Consider the following 17078-nt stretch of genomic DNA (forward strand, 5'->3'; position numbering starts at 1 on the left):
GCGCCCCGAGGAGCGTCTTGACACATGTCAACACTGGGTCTGACTGAGGGCCTCCAGGAGAGAAGCCCAAGCAAGACGCGCCCCGAGGAGTGTCTTGCCACATGTCAACACTGGGTCTGACAGAGGGCCTCCAGGAGAGAGGCCCAAGCAACACGCGCCCCGAGGAGCGACTTGCCATATGTCACCACTGGGTCTGACTGAGCGCCTCCAGGAGAGAGGCCCAAGCAAGACGCGCACCGAGGAGCGACTTGCCACATGTCAGCACTCGGTCTGACTGAGCGCCTCCAGGAGAGAGGCCCAAGCAAGACGCACCCCGAGGAGCGTCTTGCCACATGTCACCACTGGGTCTGACTGAGAGCCTCCAGGAGAGAGGCCCAAGCAAGACGCGCCCCGAGGAGCGTCTTGCAACATGTCAGCACTCGGTCTGACTGAGCGCCTCCAGGAGAGAGGCCCAAGCAAGACAAGCCCCGAGGAGCGTCTTGCCACATGTCAACACCGGGTCTGACTGAGCGCCTCCAGGAGAGAGGCCCAAGCAAGACGTGCCCCGAGGAGCGTCTTACCACATGTCAACACTGGGTCTGACTGAGCACCTCCAGGAGAGAGGCCCAAGCAAGAAGCGCCCCGAGGAGCGTCTTGCCACATGTCAACAATGGGTCTGACAGAGGGCCTCCAGGAGAGAGGCCCAAGCAATACGCGCCCCGAGGAGCGTCTTGCCATATGTCACCACTGGGTCTGACTGAGCGCCTCCAGGAGAGAGGCCCAAGCAAGACGCGCCCCGAGGAGCGTCTTGCCACATGTCAACACTGGGTCTGACTGAGCGCGTCCAGGAGAGAGGCCCAAGACAGACGCGCCCCTAGGAGCGTCTTGCCACATGTCAACAATGGGTCTGACTGAGCTCCTCCAGGAGAGAGGCCCAAGCAAGACGCGCCCCGAGGAGCGTCTTGACACTTGTCAACACTGGGTCTGACTGAGGGCCTCCATGAGAGAGGCCCAAGCAAGACGCGCCCCGAGGAGCATCTTGCCACATGTCAACACTGGGTCTGACAGAGGGCCTCCAGGAGAGAGGCCCAAGCAATACGTGCCCCGAGGAGCGTCTTGCCACATGTCAGCACTCGGTCTGACTGAGCGCCTCCAGGAGAGAGGCCCAAGTAAGACGCGCCCCGAGGAGCGTCTTGCCACATGTCAACACTGGGTCTGACTGAGCGCCTCAAGGAGAGAGGCCCAAGCAACACGCGCACCGAGGAGCGTCTTGCCACATGTCAGCACTCGGTCTGACTGAGCACCTCCAGGAGAGAGGCCCAAGCAAGACGCGCCCCTAGGAGCGTCTTGCCACATGTCAACACTGGGTCTGACAGAGGGCCTCCAGGAGAGAGGCCCAAGCAAGACGCGCCCTGAGGAGTGTCTTGCCACATGTCACCACTGGGTCTGACTGAGCGCCTCCAGGAGAGAGGCCCAAGCAAGACGTGCCCCGAGGAGCGTCTTGCCACATGTCAACACTGGGTCTGACTGAGCGCCTCCAGGAGAGAGGCCCAAGCAAGAAGCGCCCCGAGGAGCGTCTTGCCACATGTCACCAATGGGTCTGACTGAGGGCCTCCAGGAGAGAAGCCCAAGCAAGACGCGCCCTGAGGAGCATCTTGCCACATGTCAACAATGGGTCTGACTGAGCGCCTCCAGGAGAGAGGCCCAAGCAAGACGCGCCCCGAGGAGTGTCTTGACACTTGTCAACACTGGGTCTTACTGAGCGCCTCCAGGAGAGAGCTCCAAGTAAGACGCGCCCCGAGGAGCGTCTTGCCACATGTCAGCACTCGGTCTGACTGAGCGCCTCCAGGAGAGAGGCCCAAGCAAGACGCGCCCCGAGGAGCGTCTTGCCACATGTCGCCACTGGGTCTGACTGAGAGCCTCCAGGAGAGAGGCCCAAGCAAGACGCGCCCCGAGGAGCGTCTTGCCACATGTCAACACTGGGTCTGACTGAGCGCCTCCAGGAGAGAGGCCCAAGCAATACGTGCCCCGAGGAGCGTCTTGCCACAAGTCAACACTGGGTCTGACTGAGCGCCTCCAGGAGAGATGCCCAAGCAAGAAGCGCCCCGTAGAGCGTCTTGCCACATGTCAACAATGGGTCTGACTGAGGGCCTCCAGGAGAGAAGCCTAAGCAAGACGCGCCCCGAGGAGCGTCTTGCGACATGTCAACAATGGGTCTGACTGAGCGCCTCCAGGAGAGAGGCCCAAGCAAGACGCGCCCCGAGGAGTGTCTTGACACTTGTCAACACTGGGTCTGACTGAGGGCCTCCATGAGAGAAGCCCAAGCAAGACGCGCCCCGGGGAGTGTCTTGCCACATGTCAACACTGGGTCTGACAGAGGGCCTCCAGGAGAGAGGCCCAAGCAATACGCGCCCCGAGGAGCGTCTTGCCATATGTCACCACTGGGTCTGACTGAGCGCCTCCAGGAGAGAGGCCCAAGCAAGACGCGCCCCGAGGAGCGTCTTGCCACATGTCAGCACTCGGTCTGACTGAGCGCCTCCAGGAGAGGGAGCCAAGCAAGACGCGCCCCTAGGAGCGTCTTGCCACATGTCAACACTGGGTCTGACAGAGGGCCTCCAGGAAAGAGGCCCAAGCAAGACGCGCCCCGAGGAGTGTCTTGCCACATGTCAACACTGGGTCTGACTGAGCGCCTCCAGGAGAGAGGCCCAAGCAAGACGCGCCCCGAGGAGCGTCTTGACACATGTCAACACTGGGTCTGACTGAGGGCCTCCAGGAGAGAAGCCCAAGCAAGACGCGCCCCGAGGAGTGTCTTGCCACATGTCAACACTGGGTCTGACAGAGGGCCTCCAGGAGAGAGGCCCAAGCAACACGCGCCCCGAGGAGCGACTTGCCATATGTCACCACTGGGTCTGACTGAGCGCCTCCAGGAGAGAGGCCCAAGCAAGACGCGCACCGAGGAGCGACTTGCCACATGTCAGCACTCGGTCTGACTGAGCGCCTCCAGGAGAGAGGCCCAAGCAAGACGCACCCCGAGGAGCGTCTTGCCACATGTCACCACTGGGTCTGACTGAGAGCCTCCAGGAGAGAGGCCCAAGCAAGACGCGCCCCGAGGAGCGTCTTGCAACATGTCAGCACTCGGTCTGACTGAGCGCCTCCAGGAGAGAGGCCCAAGCAAGACAAGCCCCGAGGAGCGTCTTGCCACATGTCAACACCGGGTCTGACTGAGCGCCTCCAGGAGAGAGGCCCAAGCAAGACGTGCCCCGAGGAGCGTCTTACCACATGTCAACACTGGGTCTGACTGAGCACCTCCAGGAGAGAGGCCCAAGCAAGAAGCGCCCCGAGGAGCGTCTTGCCACATGTCAACAATGGGTCTGACAGAGGGCCTCCAGGAGAGAGGCCCAAGCAATACGCGCCCCGAGGAGCGTCTTGCCATATGTCACCACTGGGTCTGACTGAGCGCCTCCAGGAGAGAGGCCCAAGCAAGACGCGCCCCGAGGAGCGTCTTGCCACATGTCAACACTGGGTCTGACTGAGCGCGTCCAGGAGAGAGGCCCAAGACAGACGCGCCCCTAGGAGCGTCTTGCCACATGTCAACACTGGGTCTGACAGCGGGCCTCAAGGAGAGAGGCCCAAGCAAGACACGCCCCGAGGAGTGTCTTGCCACATGTCACCACCGGGTCTGACTGAGCACCTCCAGGAGAGAGGCCCAAGCAAGACGCGCCCCGAGGAGCGTCATGCCACATGTTACTACTCGGTCTGACTGAACGCCTCCAGGAGAGAGGCTCAAGCAAGACGCGCCCCGAGGAGCGTCTTGCCACGTGTCAACACTGGGTCTGATTTAGGGCCTCCAGGAGACAGGCCCAAGCAAGACGCGCCCCGAGGAGCGTCTTGCCACATGTCAACACTGGGTCTGACAGAGGGCCTCCAGGAGAGAGACCCAAGCAATACGTGCCCCGAGGAGCGTCTAGCCACATGTCACCACTGGGTCTGACTGAGAGCCTCCAGGAGAGAGGCCCAAGCAAGACGCGCCCCGAGGAGCGTCTTGCCACATGTCACCACTGGGTCTGACCGAGAGCCTCCAGGAGAGAGGCCCAAGCAAGACGCGCCCCGAGGAGCGTCTTGCCACATGTCAACACTGGGTCTGACTGAGCGCCTCCAGGAGAGAGGCCCAAGTAAGACGCGCCCCGAGGAGCGTCTTGCCACATGTCAACACTGGGTCTGACTGAGCACCTCCAGGAGAGACGCCCAAGCAAGACGCGCCCCGAGGAGCGTCTTGCCACATGTCAACACTGGGTCTGACTGAGCGCCTCCAGGAGAGAGGCCCAAGCAAGAAGCGCCCCGAGGAGCGTCTTGCCACATGTCAACAATGGGTCTGACTGAGGGCCTCCAGGAGAGAAGCCCAAGCAAGACGCGCCCCTAGGACCGTCTTGCCACATGTCAACACTGGGTCTGACAGAGGGCCTCCAGGAGAGAGGCCCAAGCAAGACGCGCCCCGAGGAGTGTCTTGCCACATGTCAACACTGGGTCTGACAGAGGGCCTCCAGGAGAGAGGCCCAAGCAATACGCGCCCCGAGGAGCGTCTTGCCATATGTCACCACTGGGTCTGAATGAGCGCCTCCAGGAGAGAGGCCCAAGCAAGATGCGCCCCGAGGAGCGTCTTGCCACATGTCAGCACTCGGTCTGACTGAGCGCCTCCAGGAGAGAGGCCCAAGCAAGACGCGCCCCTAGGAGCGTCTTGCCACATGTCAACACTGGGTCTGACTGAGCGCCTCCAGGAGAGAGGCCCAAGCAATACGCGCCCCGAGGAGTGTCTTGCCACATGTCAACACTGGGTCTGACAGAGGGCCTCCAGGAGAGAGGCCCAAGAAACACGCGCCCCGAGGAGCGTCTTGCCATATGTCACCACTGGGTCTGACTGAGCGCCTCCAGGAGAGAGGCCCAAGCAAGACGCGCCCCGAGGAGCGTCTTGCCACATGTCAGCACTCGGTCTGACTGAGCGCCTCCATGAGAGAGGCCCAAGCAAGTCGCGCCCCTAGGAGCGTCTTGCCACATGTCAACACTGGGTCTGACAGCGGGCCTCCAGGAGAGAGGCCCAAGCAAGACGCGCCCCGAGGAGCGTCATGCCACATGTCACTACTCGGTCTGACTGAGCGCCTCCAGGAGAGAGGCCCAAGCAAGACGCACCCCGAGGAGCGTCTTGCCACGTGTCAACACTGGGTCTGACTGAGCGCCTCCAGGAGAGAGGCCCAAGACAGACGCGCCCCTAGGAGCGTCTTGCCACATGTCAACACTGGGTCTGACAGCGGGCCTCCAGGAGAGAGGCCCAAGCAAGACACGCCCCGAGGAGCGTCTTGCCACATGTCACCACCGGGTCTGACTGAGCACCTCCAGGAGAGAGGCCCAAGCAAGACGCGCCCCGAGGAGCGTCATGCCACATGTCACTACTCGGTCTGACTGAACGCCTCCAGGAGAGAGGCTCAAGCAAGACGCGCCCCGAGGAGCGTCTCGCCACGTGTCAACACTGGGTCTGATTGAGGGCCTCCAGTTGACAGGTCCAAGCAAGACGCGCCCCGAGGAGCGTCTTGCCACATGTAAACACTGGGTCTGACAGAGGGCCTCCAGGAGAGAGACCCAAGCAATATGTGCCCTGAGGAGCGTCTAGCCACATGTCACCACTGGGTCTGACTGAGCGCCTCCAGGAGAGAGGCCCAAGCAAGACGCGCCCCGAGGAGCGTCTTGCCACATGTCAGCACTCGGTCTGACTGAGAGCCTCCAGGAGAGAGGCCCAAGCAAGATGCGCCCCGAGGAGCGTCTTGCCACATGTCACCACTGGGTCTGACCGAGAGCCTCCAGGAGAGAGGCCCAAGCAAGACGCGCCCCGAGGAGCGTCTTGCCACATGTCAACACTGGGTCTGACTGAGCGCCTCCAGGAGAGAGGCCCAAGTAAGACGAGCCCCGAGGAGCGTCTTGCCACATGTCAACACTGGGTCTGACTGAGCGCCTCCAGGAGAGAGGCCCAAGCAAGACGCGCCCCGAGGAGCGTCTTGCCACATGTCAACACTGGGTCTGACTGAGCGCCTCCAGGAGAGAGGCCCAAGCAAGAAGCGCCCCGAGGAGCGTCTTGCCACATGTCACCACTGGGTCTGACTGAGAGCCTCCAGGAGAGATGCCCAAGCAAGACGCGCCCCTAGGAGCGTCTTGCCACATGTCAACACTGGGTCTGACAGAGGGCCTCCAGGAGAGAAGCCCAAGCAAGACGCGCCCCGAGGAGTGTCTTGCCACATGTCAACACTGGGTCTGACAGAGGGCCTCCAGGAGAGAGGCCCAAGCAATACGCGCCCCGAGGAGCGTCTTGCCACATGTCAACACTGGGTCTGACTGAGTGCCTCCAGGAGAGAGGCCCAAGCAAGATGCGCCCCGAGGAGCGTCTTGCCACATGTCAGCACTCGGTCTGACTGAGCGCCTCCAGGAGAGAGGCCCAAGCAAGACGCGACCCTAGGAGCGTCTTGCCACATGTCAACACTGGGTCTGACTGAGCGCCTCCAGGAGAGAGGCCAAAGCAAGACGCGCCCCGAGGAGCGTCTTGCCACGTGTCAACACTGGGTCTGATTGAGGGCCTCCAGGAGAGAGGCCCAAGCAATACGTGCCCCGAGGAGCGTCTAGCCACATGTCACCACTGGGTCTGACTGAGCGCCTCCAGGAGAGAGGCCCAAGCAAGACGCGCCCCGAGGAGCGTCTTGCCACATGACAGCACTCGGTCTGACTGAGCGCCTCCAGGAGTGAGGCCCAAGCAAGACGCGCCCCGAGGAGCGTCTTGCCACATGTCACCACTGGGTCTGACTGAGAGCCTCCAGGAGAGAGGCCCAAGCAAGACGCGCCCCGAGGAGCGTCTTGCCACATGTCACCACTGGGTCTGACAGAGGGCCTCCAGGAGAGAGGCCCAAGCAATACGTGCCCCAAGGAGCGTCTAGCCACATGTCACCACTGGGTCTGACTGAGCGCCTCCAGGAGAGAAGCCCAAGCAAGACGCGCCCCGAGGAGCGTCTTGCCACATGTCAACACTGGGTCTGACTGAGCGCCTCCAGGAGAGAGGCCCAAAAAAGACGCGCCCCGAGGAGCGTCTTGCCACATGTCAACACTGGGTCTGACAGCGGGCCTCCAGGAGAGAGGCCCAAGCAAGACGCGCCCCGAGGTGCGTCTTGCCACATGTCAGCACTCGGTCTGACTGAGCGCCTCCAGGAGAGAGAGCCAAGCAAGACGCGCCCCGAGGAGTGTCTTGCCACATGTCAACACTGGGTCTGACTGAGCGCCTCCAGGAGAGAGAGCCAAGCAAGACGCGCCCCGAGGAGTGTTTTGCCACATGTCAACACTGGGTCTGACTGAGCGCCTCCAGGAGAGAGGCCCAAGCAAGACGCGCCCCGAGGAGCGTCTTGACACATGTCAACACTGGGTCTGACTGAGGGCCTCAATGAGAGAAGCCCAAGCAAGCCGCGCCCCGAGGAGCGTCTTGCCACGTGTCAACACTGGGTCTGACAGAGGGCCTCCAGGAGAGAGGCCCAAGCAATACGTGCCCCGAGGAACGTCTTGCCACATGTCACCACTGGGTCTGACTGAGCGCCTCCAGGAGAGAGGCCCAAGCAAGACGCGCCCCTAGGAGCGTCTTGCCACATGTCAGCACTCGGTCTGACTGAGCGCCTCCAGGAGAGAGGCCCAAGCAAGACGCGTCCCGAGGAGCGTCTTGCCACATGTCACCACTGGGTCTGACTGAGCGCCTCCAGGAGAGAGGCCCAAGCAAGACGCGCCCGGAGGAGCGTCTTGCCACTTGTCAACACTGGGTCTGACTGAGCGCCTCCAGGAGAGAGACCCAAGCAAGACGCACCCCGAGGAGCGTCTTGCCACGTGTCAACACTGGGTCTGATTGAGGGCCTCCAGGAGAGAGGCCCAAGCAAGACGCGCCCCGAGGAGCGTCTTGCCACATGTCAACACTGGGTCTGACAGAGGGCCTCCAGGAGAGAGGCCCAAGCAATACGTGCCCCGAGGAGCGTCTAGCCACATGTCACCACTGGGTCTGACTGAGCGCCTCCAGGAGAGAGGCCCAAGCAAGACACGCCCCGAGGAGCGTCTTGCCACATGACAGCACTCGGTCTGACTGAGCGCCTCCAGGAGAGAGGCCAAAGCAAGAAGCGCCCCGAGGAGCGTCTTGCCACATGTCACCACTGGGTCTGACTGAGAGCCTCCAGGAGAGAGGCCCAAGCAAGACGCGCCCCGAGGAGCGTCTTGCCACATGTCACCACTGGGTCTGACAGAGGGCCTCCAGGAGAGAGGCACAAGCAATACGTGCCCCAAGGAGCGTCTAGCCACATGTCACCACTGGGTCTGACTGAGCACCTCCAGGAGAGAGGCCCAAGCAAGACGCGCCCCGAGGAGCGTCTTGCCAGATGTCAGCACTCGGTCTGACTGAGCGCCTCCAGGAGAGAGGCCCAAGCAAGACGCGCCCCGAGGAGCGTCTTGCCACATGTCACCACTGGGTCTGACTGAGCGCCTCCAGGAGAGAGGCCCAAGCAAGACGCGCCCCGAGGAGCGTCTTGCCACATGTCAACACTGGGTCTGACTGAGCGCCTCCAGGAGAGAGGCCCAAGCAAGACGCGCCCCGAGGAGCGTCTTGCCACATGTCACCACTGGGTCTGACTGAGCGCCTCCAGGAGAGAGGCCCAAGCAAGACGCGCCCCGAGGAGCGTCTTGCCACATGTCAACACTGGGTCTGACTGAGCGCCTCCAGGAGAGAGGCCCAAGCAAGACGCGCCCCGAGGAGCGTCTTGCCACATGTCAGCACTCGGTCTGACTGAGCGCCTCCATGAGAGAGGCCCAAGCAAGACGCGCCCCTAGGAGCGTCTTGCAACATGTCAACACTGGGTCTGACAGCGGGCCTCCAGGAGAGAGGCCCAAGCAAGACGCGCCCCGAGGAGCGTCATGCCACATGTCACTACTCGGTCTGACTGAGCGCCTCCAGGAGAGAGGCCCAAGCAAGACGCACCCCGAGGAGCGTCTTGCAACGTGTCAACACTGGGTCTGATTGAGGGCCTCCAGGAGAGAGGCCCAAGCAAGACGCGCCCCGAGGAGCGTCTTGCCACATGTCAACACTGGGTCTGACAGAGGGCCTCCAGGAGAGAGGCCCAAGCAATACGTGCCCCGAGGAGCGTCTAGCCACATGTCACCACTGGGTCTGACTGAGCGCCTCCAGGAGAGAGGCCCAAGCAAGAAGCGCCCCGAGGAGCGTCTTGCCACATGACAGCACTCGGTCTGACTGAGCGCCTCCAGGAGAGAGGCCCAAGCAAGACGCGCCCCGAGGAGCGTCTTGCCACATGTCACCACTGGGTCTGACTGAGAGCCTCCAGGAGAGAGGCCCAAGCAAGACGCGCCCCGAGGAGCGTCTTGCCACATGTCACCACTGGGTCCGACAGAGGGCCTCCAGGAGAGAGGCCCAAGCAATACGTGCCCCAAGGAGCGTCTAGCCACATGTCACCACTGGGTCTGACTGAGCGCCTCCAGGAGAGAGGCCCAAGCAAGACGCGCCCCGAGGAGCGTCTTGCCACATGTCAGCACTCGGTCTGACTGAGCGCCTCCAGGAGAGAGGCCCAAGCAAGACGCGCCCCGAGGAGCGTCTTGCCACGTGTCAACACTGGGTCTGATTGAGGGCCTCCAGGAGAGAGGCCCAAGTAAGACGCGCCCCGAGGAGCTTCTTGCCACATGTCAACACTGGGTCTGACTGAGCGCCTCCAGGAGAGAGGCCCAAGCAAGACGCGCCCCGAGGAGCGTCTTGCCACATGTCAACACTGGGTCTGACTGAGCGCCTCCAGGAGAGAGGCCCAAGCAAGAAGCGCCCCGAGGAGCGTCTTGCCACATGTCAACAATGGGTCTGACTGAGGGCCTCCAGGAGAGAAGCCCAAGCAAGACGCGCCGCTAGGACCGTCTTGCCACATGTCAACACTGGGTCTGACAGAGGGCCTCCAGGAGAGAGGCCCAAGCAAGACGCGCCCCGAGGAGTGTCTTGCCACATGTCAACACTGGGTCTGACAGAGGGCCTCCAGGAGAGAGGCCCAAGCAATACGCGCCCCGAGGAGCGTCTTGCCATATGTCACCACTGGGTCTGACTGAGCGCCTCCAGGATAGAGGCCCAAGCAAGATGCGCCCCTAGGAGCGTCTTGCCACATGTCAACACTGGGTCTGACTGAGCGCCTCCAGGAGAGAGGCCCAAGCAAGGTGCGCCCCGAGGAGTGTCTTGCCACATGTCAACACTGGGTCTGACAGAGGGCCTCCAGGAGAGAGGCCCAAGCAACACGCGCCCCGAGGAGCGTCTTGCCATATGTCACCACTGGGTCTGACTGAGCGCCTCCAGGAGAGAGGCCCAAGCAAGACGCGCCCCAGGAGCGTCTTGCCACATGTCAACACTGGGTCTGACTGAGGGCCTCCATGAGAGAGGCCCAAGCAAGACGCGCCCCTAGGAGCATCTTGCCACATGTCAACACTGGGTCTGACAGCGGGCCTCCAGGAGAGAGGCCCAAGCAAGACGCGCCCCGAGGAGCGTCATGCCACATGTCACTACTCGGTCTGACTGAGCGCCTCCAGGAGAGAGGCCCAAGCAAGACGCACCCCGAGGAGCGTCTTGCAACGTGTCAACACTGGGTCTGATTGAGGGCCTCCAGGAGAGAGGCCCAAGCAAGACGCGCCCCGAGGAGCGTCTTGCCACATGTCAACACTGGGTCTGACAGAGGGCCTCCAGGAGAGAGGCCCAAGCAATACGTGCCCCGAGGAGCGTCTAGCCACATGTCACCACTGGGTCTGACTGAGCGCCTCCAGGAGAGAGGCCCAAGCAAGAAGCGCCCCGAGTAGCGTCTTGCCACATGACAGCACTCGGTCTGACTGAGCGCCTCCAGGAGAGAGGCCCAAGCAAGACGCGCCCCGAGGAGCGTCTTGCCACATGTCACCACTGGGTCTGACTGAGAGCCTCCAGGAGAGAGGCCCAAGCAAGACGCGCCCCGAGGAGCGTCTTGCCACATGTAACCACTGGGTCTGACAGAGGGCCTCCAGGAGAGAGGCCCAAGCAATACGTGCCCCAAGGAGCGTCTAGCCACATGTCACCACTGGGTCTGACTGAGCGCCTCCAGGAGAGAGGCCCAAGCAAGACGCGCCCCGAGGAGCGTCTTGCCACATGTCAGCACTCGGTCTGACTGAGCGCCTCCAGGAGAGAGGCCCAAGCAAAACGCGCCCCGAGGAGCGTCTTGCCACGTGTCAACACTGGGTCTGATTGAGGGCCTCCAGGAGAGAGGCCCAAGTAAGACGCACCCCGAGGAGCTTCTTGCCACATGTCAACACTGGGTCTGACTGAGCGCCTCCAGGAGAGAGGCCCAAGCAAGACGCGCCCCGAGGAGCGTCTTGCCACATGTCAACACTGGGTCTGACTGAGCGCCTCCAGGAGAGAGGCCCAAGCAAGAAGCGCCCCGAGGAGCGTCTTGCCACATGTCAACAATGGGTCTGACTGAGGGCCTCCAGGAGAGAAGCCCAAGCAAGACGCGCCGCTAGGACCGTCTTGCCACATGTCAACACTGGGTCTGACAGAGGGCCTCCAGGAGAGAGGCCCAAGCAAGACGCGCCCCGAGGAGTGTCTTGCCACATGTCAACACTGGGTCTGACAGAGGGCCTCCAGGAGAGAGGCCCAAGCAATACGCGCCCCGAGGAGCGTCTTGCCATATGTCACCACTGGGTCTGACTGAGCGCCTCCAGGATAGAGGCCCAAGCAAGATGCGCCCCTAGGAGCGTCTTGCCACATGTCAACACTGGGTCTGACTGAGCGCCTCCAGGAGAGAGGCCCAAGCAAGGTGCGCCCCGAGGAGTGTCTTGCCACATGTCAACACTGGGTCTGACAGAGGGCCTCCAGGAGAGAGGCCCAAGCAACACGCGCCCCGAGGAGCGTCTTGCCATATGTCACCACTGGGTCTGACTGAGCGCCTCCATGAGAGAGGCCCAAGCAAGACGCGCCCCTAGGAGCGTCTTGCCACATGTCAACACTGGGTCTGACAGCGGGCCTCCAGGAGAGAGGCCCAAGCAAGACGCGCCCCGAGGAGCGTCATGCCACATGTCACTACTCGGTCTGACTGAGCGCCTCCAGGAGAGAGGCCCAAGCAAGACGCACCCCGAGGAGCGTCTTGCCACGTGTCAACACTGGGTCTGACTGAGCGCCTCCAGGAGAGAGGCCCAAGACAGACGCGCCCCTAGGAGCGTCTTGCCACATGTCAACACTGGGTCTGACAGCGGGCCTCCAGGAGAGAGGCCCAAGCAAGACACGCCCCGAGGAGTGTCTTGCCACATGTCACCACCGGGTCTGACTGAGCACCTCCAGGAGAGAGGCCCAAGCAAGACGCGCCCCGAGGAGCGTCATGCCACATGTCACTACTCGGTCTGACTGAACGCCTCCAGGAGAGAGGCTCAAGCAAGACGCGCCCCGAGGAGCGTCTTGCCACGTGTCAACACTGGGTCTGATTGAGGGCCTCCAGGAGACAGGCCCAAGCAAGACGCGCCCCGAGGAGCGTCTTGCCACATGTCAACACTGGGTCTGACAGAGGAACTCCAGGAGAGAGACCCAAGCAATACGTGCCCCGAGGAGCGTCTAGCCACATGTCACCACTGGGTCTGACTGAGCGCCTCCAGGAGAGAGGCCCAAGCAAGACGCGCCCCGAGGAGCGTCTTGCCACATGTCAGCACTCGGTCTGACTGAGAGCCTCCAGGAGAGAGGCCCAAGCAAGACGCGCCCCGAGGAGCGTCTTGCCACATGTCACCACTGGGTCTGACCGAGAGCCTCCAGGAGAGAGGCCCAAGCAAGACACGCCCCGAGGAGCGTCTTGCCACATGTCAACACTGGGTCTGACTGAGCGCCTCCAGGAGAGAGGCCCAAGTAAGACGCGCCCCGAGGAGCGTCTTGCCACATGTCAACACTGGGTCTGACTGAGCGCCTCCAGGAGAGAGGCCCAAGCAAGACGCGCCCCGAGGAGCGTCTTGCCACAGGTCAACACTGGGTCTGACAGAGGGCCTCCAGGAGAGAGGCCCAAGCAATACGCGCCCCGAGGAGCGTCTTGCCATATGTCACCACTGGGTCTGACTGAGCGCCTCCAGGATAGAGGCCCAAGCAAGATGCGCCCCTAGGAGCGTCTTGCCACATGTCAACACTGGGTCTGACTGAGCGCCTCCAGGAGAGAGGCCCAAGCAAGGTGCGCCCCGAGGAGTGTCTTGCCACATGTCAACACTGGGTCTGACAGAGGGCCTCCAGGAGAGAGGCCCAAGCAACACGCGCCCCGAGGAGCGTCTTGCCATATGTCACCACTGGGTCTGACTGAGCGCCTCCATGAGAGAGGCCCAAGCAAGACGCGCCCCTAGGAGCGTCTTGCCACATGTCAACACTGGGTCTGACAGCGGGCCTCCAGGAGAGAGGCCCAAGCAAGACGCGCCCCGAGGAGCGTCATGCCACATGTCACTACTCGGTCTGACTGAGCGCCTCCAGGAGAGAGGCCCAAGCAAGACGCACCCCGAGGAGCGTCTTGCCACGTGTCAACACTGGGTCTGACTGAGCGCCTCCAGGATAGAGGCCCAAGCAAGATGCGCCCCTAGGAGCGTCTTGCCACATGTCAACACTGGGTCTGACTGAGCGCCTCCAGGAGAGAGGCCCAAGCAAGGTGCGCCCCGAGGAGTGTCTTGCCACATGTCAACACTGGGTCTGACAGAGGGCCTCCAGGAGAGAGGCCCAAGCAACACGCGCCCCGAGGAGCGTCTTGCCATATGTCACCACTGGGTCTGACTGAGCGCCTCCATGAGAGAGGCCCAAGCAAGACGCGCCCCTAGGAGCGTCTTGCCACATGTCAACACTGGGTCTGACAGCGGGCCTCCAGGAGAGAGGCCCAAGCAAGACGCGCCCCGAGGAGCGTCATGCCACATGTCACTACTCGGTCTGACTGAGCACCTCCAGGAGAGAGGCCCAAGCAAGACGCACCCCGAGGAGCGTCTTGCCACGTGTCAACACTGGGTCTGACTGAGCGCCTCCAGGAGAGAGGCCCAAGACAGACGCGCCCCTAGGAGCGTCTTGCCACATGTCAACACTGGGTCTGACAGCGGGCCTCCAGGAGAGAGGCCCAAGCAAGACGCGCCCCGAGGAGCGTCTTGACACATGTCAACACTGGGTCTGACTGAGGGCCTCAATGAGAGAAGCCCAAGCAAGCCGCGCCCCGAGGAGTGTCTTGCCACATGTCAACACTGGGTCTGACTGAGGGCCTCAATGAGAGAAGCCCAAGCAAGCCGCGCCCCGAGGAGTGTCTTGCCACATGTCAACACTGGGTCTGACTGAGCGCCTCCAGGAGAGAGGCCCAAGCAAGACACGCCCCGAGGAGCGTCTTGCCACATGACAGCACTCGGTCTGACTGAGCACCTCCAGGAGAGAGGCCCAAGCAAGAAGCGCCCCGAGGAGCGTCTTGCCACATGTCACCACTGGGTCTGACTGAGAGCCTCCAGGAGAGAGGCCCAAGCAAGACACGCCCCGAGGAGTGTCTTGCCACATGTCACCACCGGGTCTGACTGAGCACCTCCAGGAGAGAGGCCCAAGCAAGACGCGCCCCGAGGAGCGTCATGCCACATGTCACTACTCGGTCTGACTGAACGCCTCCAGGAGAGAGGCTCAAGCAAGACGCGCCCCGAGGAGCGTCTTGCCACGTGTCAACACTGGGTCTGATTGAGGGCCTCCAGGAGACAGGCCCAAGCAAGACGCGCCCCGAGGAGCGTCTTGCCACATGTCAACACTGGGTCTGACAGAGGAACTCCAGGAGAGAGACCCAAGCAATACGTGCCCCGAGGAGCGTCTAGCCACATGTCACCACTGGGTCTTACTGAGCGCCTCCAGGAGAGAGGCCCAAGCAAGATGCGCCCCGAGGAGCGTCTTGCCACATGTCAGCACTCGGTCTGACTGAGCGCCTCCAGGAGAGAGGCCCAAGCAAGACGCGCCCCTAGGAGCGTCTTGCCACATGTCAACACTGGGTCTGACAGAGCGCCTCCAGGAGAGAGAGCCAAGCAAGACGCGCCCCGAGGAGTGTCTTGCCACATGTCAACACTGGGTCTGACTGAGCGCCTCCAGGAGAGAGGCCCAAGCAAGACACGCCCCGAGGAGCGTCTTGCCACATGACAGCACTCGGTCTGACTGAGCACCTCCAGGAGAGAGGCCCAAGCAAGAAGCGCCCCGAGGAGCGTCTTGCCACATGTCACCACTGGGTCTGACTGAGAGCCTCCAGGAGAGAGAGCCAAGCAAGACGCGCCCCGAGGAGTGTCTTGCCACATGTCAACACTGGGTCTGACTGAGCGCCTCCAGGAGAGAGGCCCAAGCAAGACGCGCCCCGAGGAGCGTCTTGACACATGTCAACACTGGGTCTGACTGAGGGCCTCAATGAGAGAAGCCCAAGCAAGCCGCGCCCCGAGGAGCGTCTTGCCACGTGTCAACACTAGGTCTGACAGAGGGCCTCCAGGAGAGAGGCCCAAGCAATACGTGCCCCGAGGAGCGTCTTGCCACATGTCACCACTGGGTCTGACTGAGCGCCTCCAGGAGAGAGGCCCAAGGAAGACGCGCCCCGAGGAGCGTCTTGCCACAGGTCAACACTGGGTCTGACTGAGCGCCTCCAGGAGAGAGGCCCAAGCAAGACGCGCCCCGAGGAGCGTCTTGCCACATGTCAACACTGGGTCTGACTGAGCGCCTCCAGGAGAGAGGCCCAAGCAAGACGTGCCCCGAGGAGCATCTTGCCACATGTCAACACTGGGTCTGACAGAGGGCCTCCAGGAGAGAGGCCCAAGCAACACGCGCCCCGAGGAGCGTCTTGCCATATGTCACCACTGGGTCTAACTGAGCGCCACCAGGAGAGAGGCCCAAGCAAGACGCGCCCCGAGGAGCGTCTTGCCACATGTCAGCACTCGGTCTGACTGAGCGCCTCCATGAGAGAGGCCCAAGCAAGACGCGCCCCTAGGAGCGTCTTGCAACATGTCAACACTGGGTCTGACAGCGGGCCTCCAGGAGAGAGGCCCAAGCAAGACGCGCCCCGAGGAGCGTCATGCCACATGTCACTACTCGGTCTGACTCAGCGCCTCCAGGAGAGAGGCCCAAGCAAGACGCACCCCGAGGAGCGTCTTGCAACGTGTCAACACTGGGTCTGATTGAGGGCCTCCAGGAGAGAGGCCCAAGCAAGTCGCGCCCCGAGGAGCGTCTTGCCACATGTCAACAATGGGTCTGACAGAGGGCCTCCAGGAGAGAGGCCCAAGCAATACGTGCCCCGAGGAGCGTCTAGCCACTTGTCACCACTGGGTCTGACTGAGCGCCTCCAGGAGAGAGGCCCAAGAAAGAAGCGCCCCGAGGAGCGTCTTGCCACATGACAGCACTCGGTCTGACTGAGCGCCTCCAGGAGAGAGGCCCAAGCAAGACGCGCCCCGAGGAGCGTCTTGTCACATGTCACCACTGGGTCTGACTGAGAGCCTCCAGGAGAGAGGCCCAAGCAAGACGCGCCCCGAGGAGCGTCTTGCCACATGTCACCACTGGGTCTGACAGAGGGCCTCCAGGAGAGAGGCCCAAGCAATACGTGCCCCAAGGAGCGTCTAGCCACATGTCACCACTGGGTCTGACTGAGCGCCTCCAGGAGAGAGGCCCAAGCAAGACGCGCCCCGAGGAGCGTCTTGCCACATGTCAGCACTCGGTCTGACTGAGCGCCTCCAGGAGAGAGGCCCAAGCAAGACGCGCCCCGAGGAGCGTCTTGCCACGTGTCAACACTGGGTCTGATTGAGGGCCTCCAGGAGACAGGCCCAAGCAAGACGCGCCCCGAGGAGCGTCTTGCCACATGTCAACACTGGGTCTGACAGAGGGCCTCCAGGAGAGAGACCCAAGCAATACGTGCCCCGAGGAGCGTCTAGCCACATGTCACCAGTGGGTCTGACTGAGCGCCTCCAGGAGAGAGGCCCAAGCAAGACGCGCCCCGAGGAGCGTCTTGCCACATGTCAGCACTCGGTCTGACTGAGAGCCTCCAGGAGAG

The sequence above is a fragment of the Nothobranchius furzeri genome, chromosome 10 (assembly GCF_043380555.1).
Source record: "Nothobranchius furzeri strain GRZ-AD chromosome 10, NfurGRZ-RIMD1, whole genome shotgun sequence".
Lineage (NCBI taxonomy): Eukaryota > Metazoa > Chordata > Actinopteri > Cyprinodontiformes > Nothobranchiidae > Nothobranchius > Nothobranchius furzeri.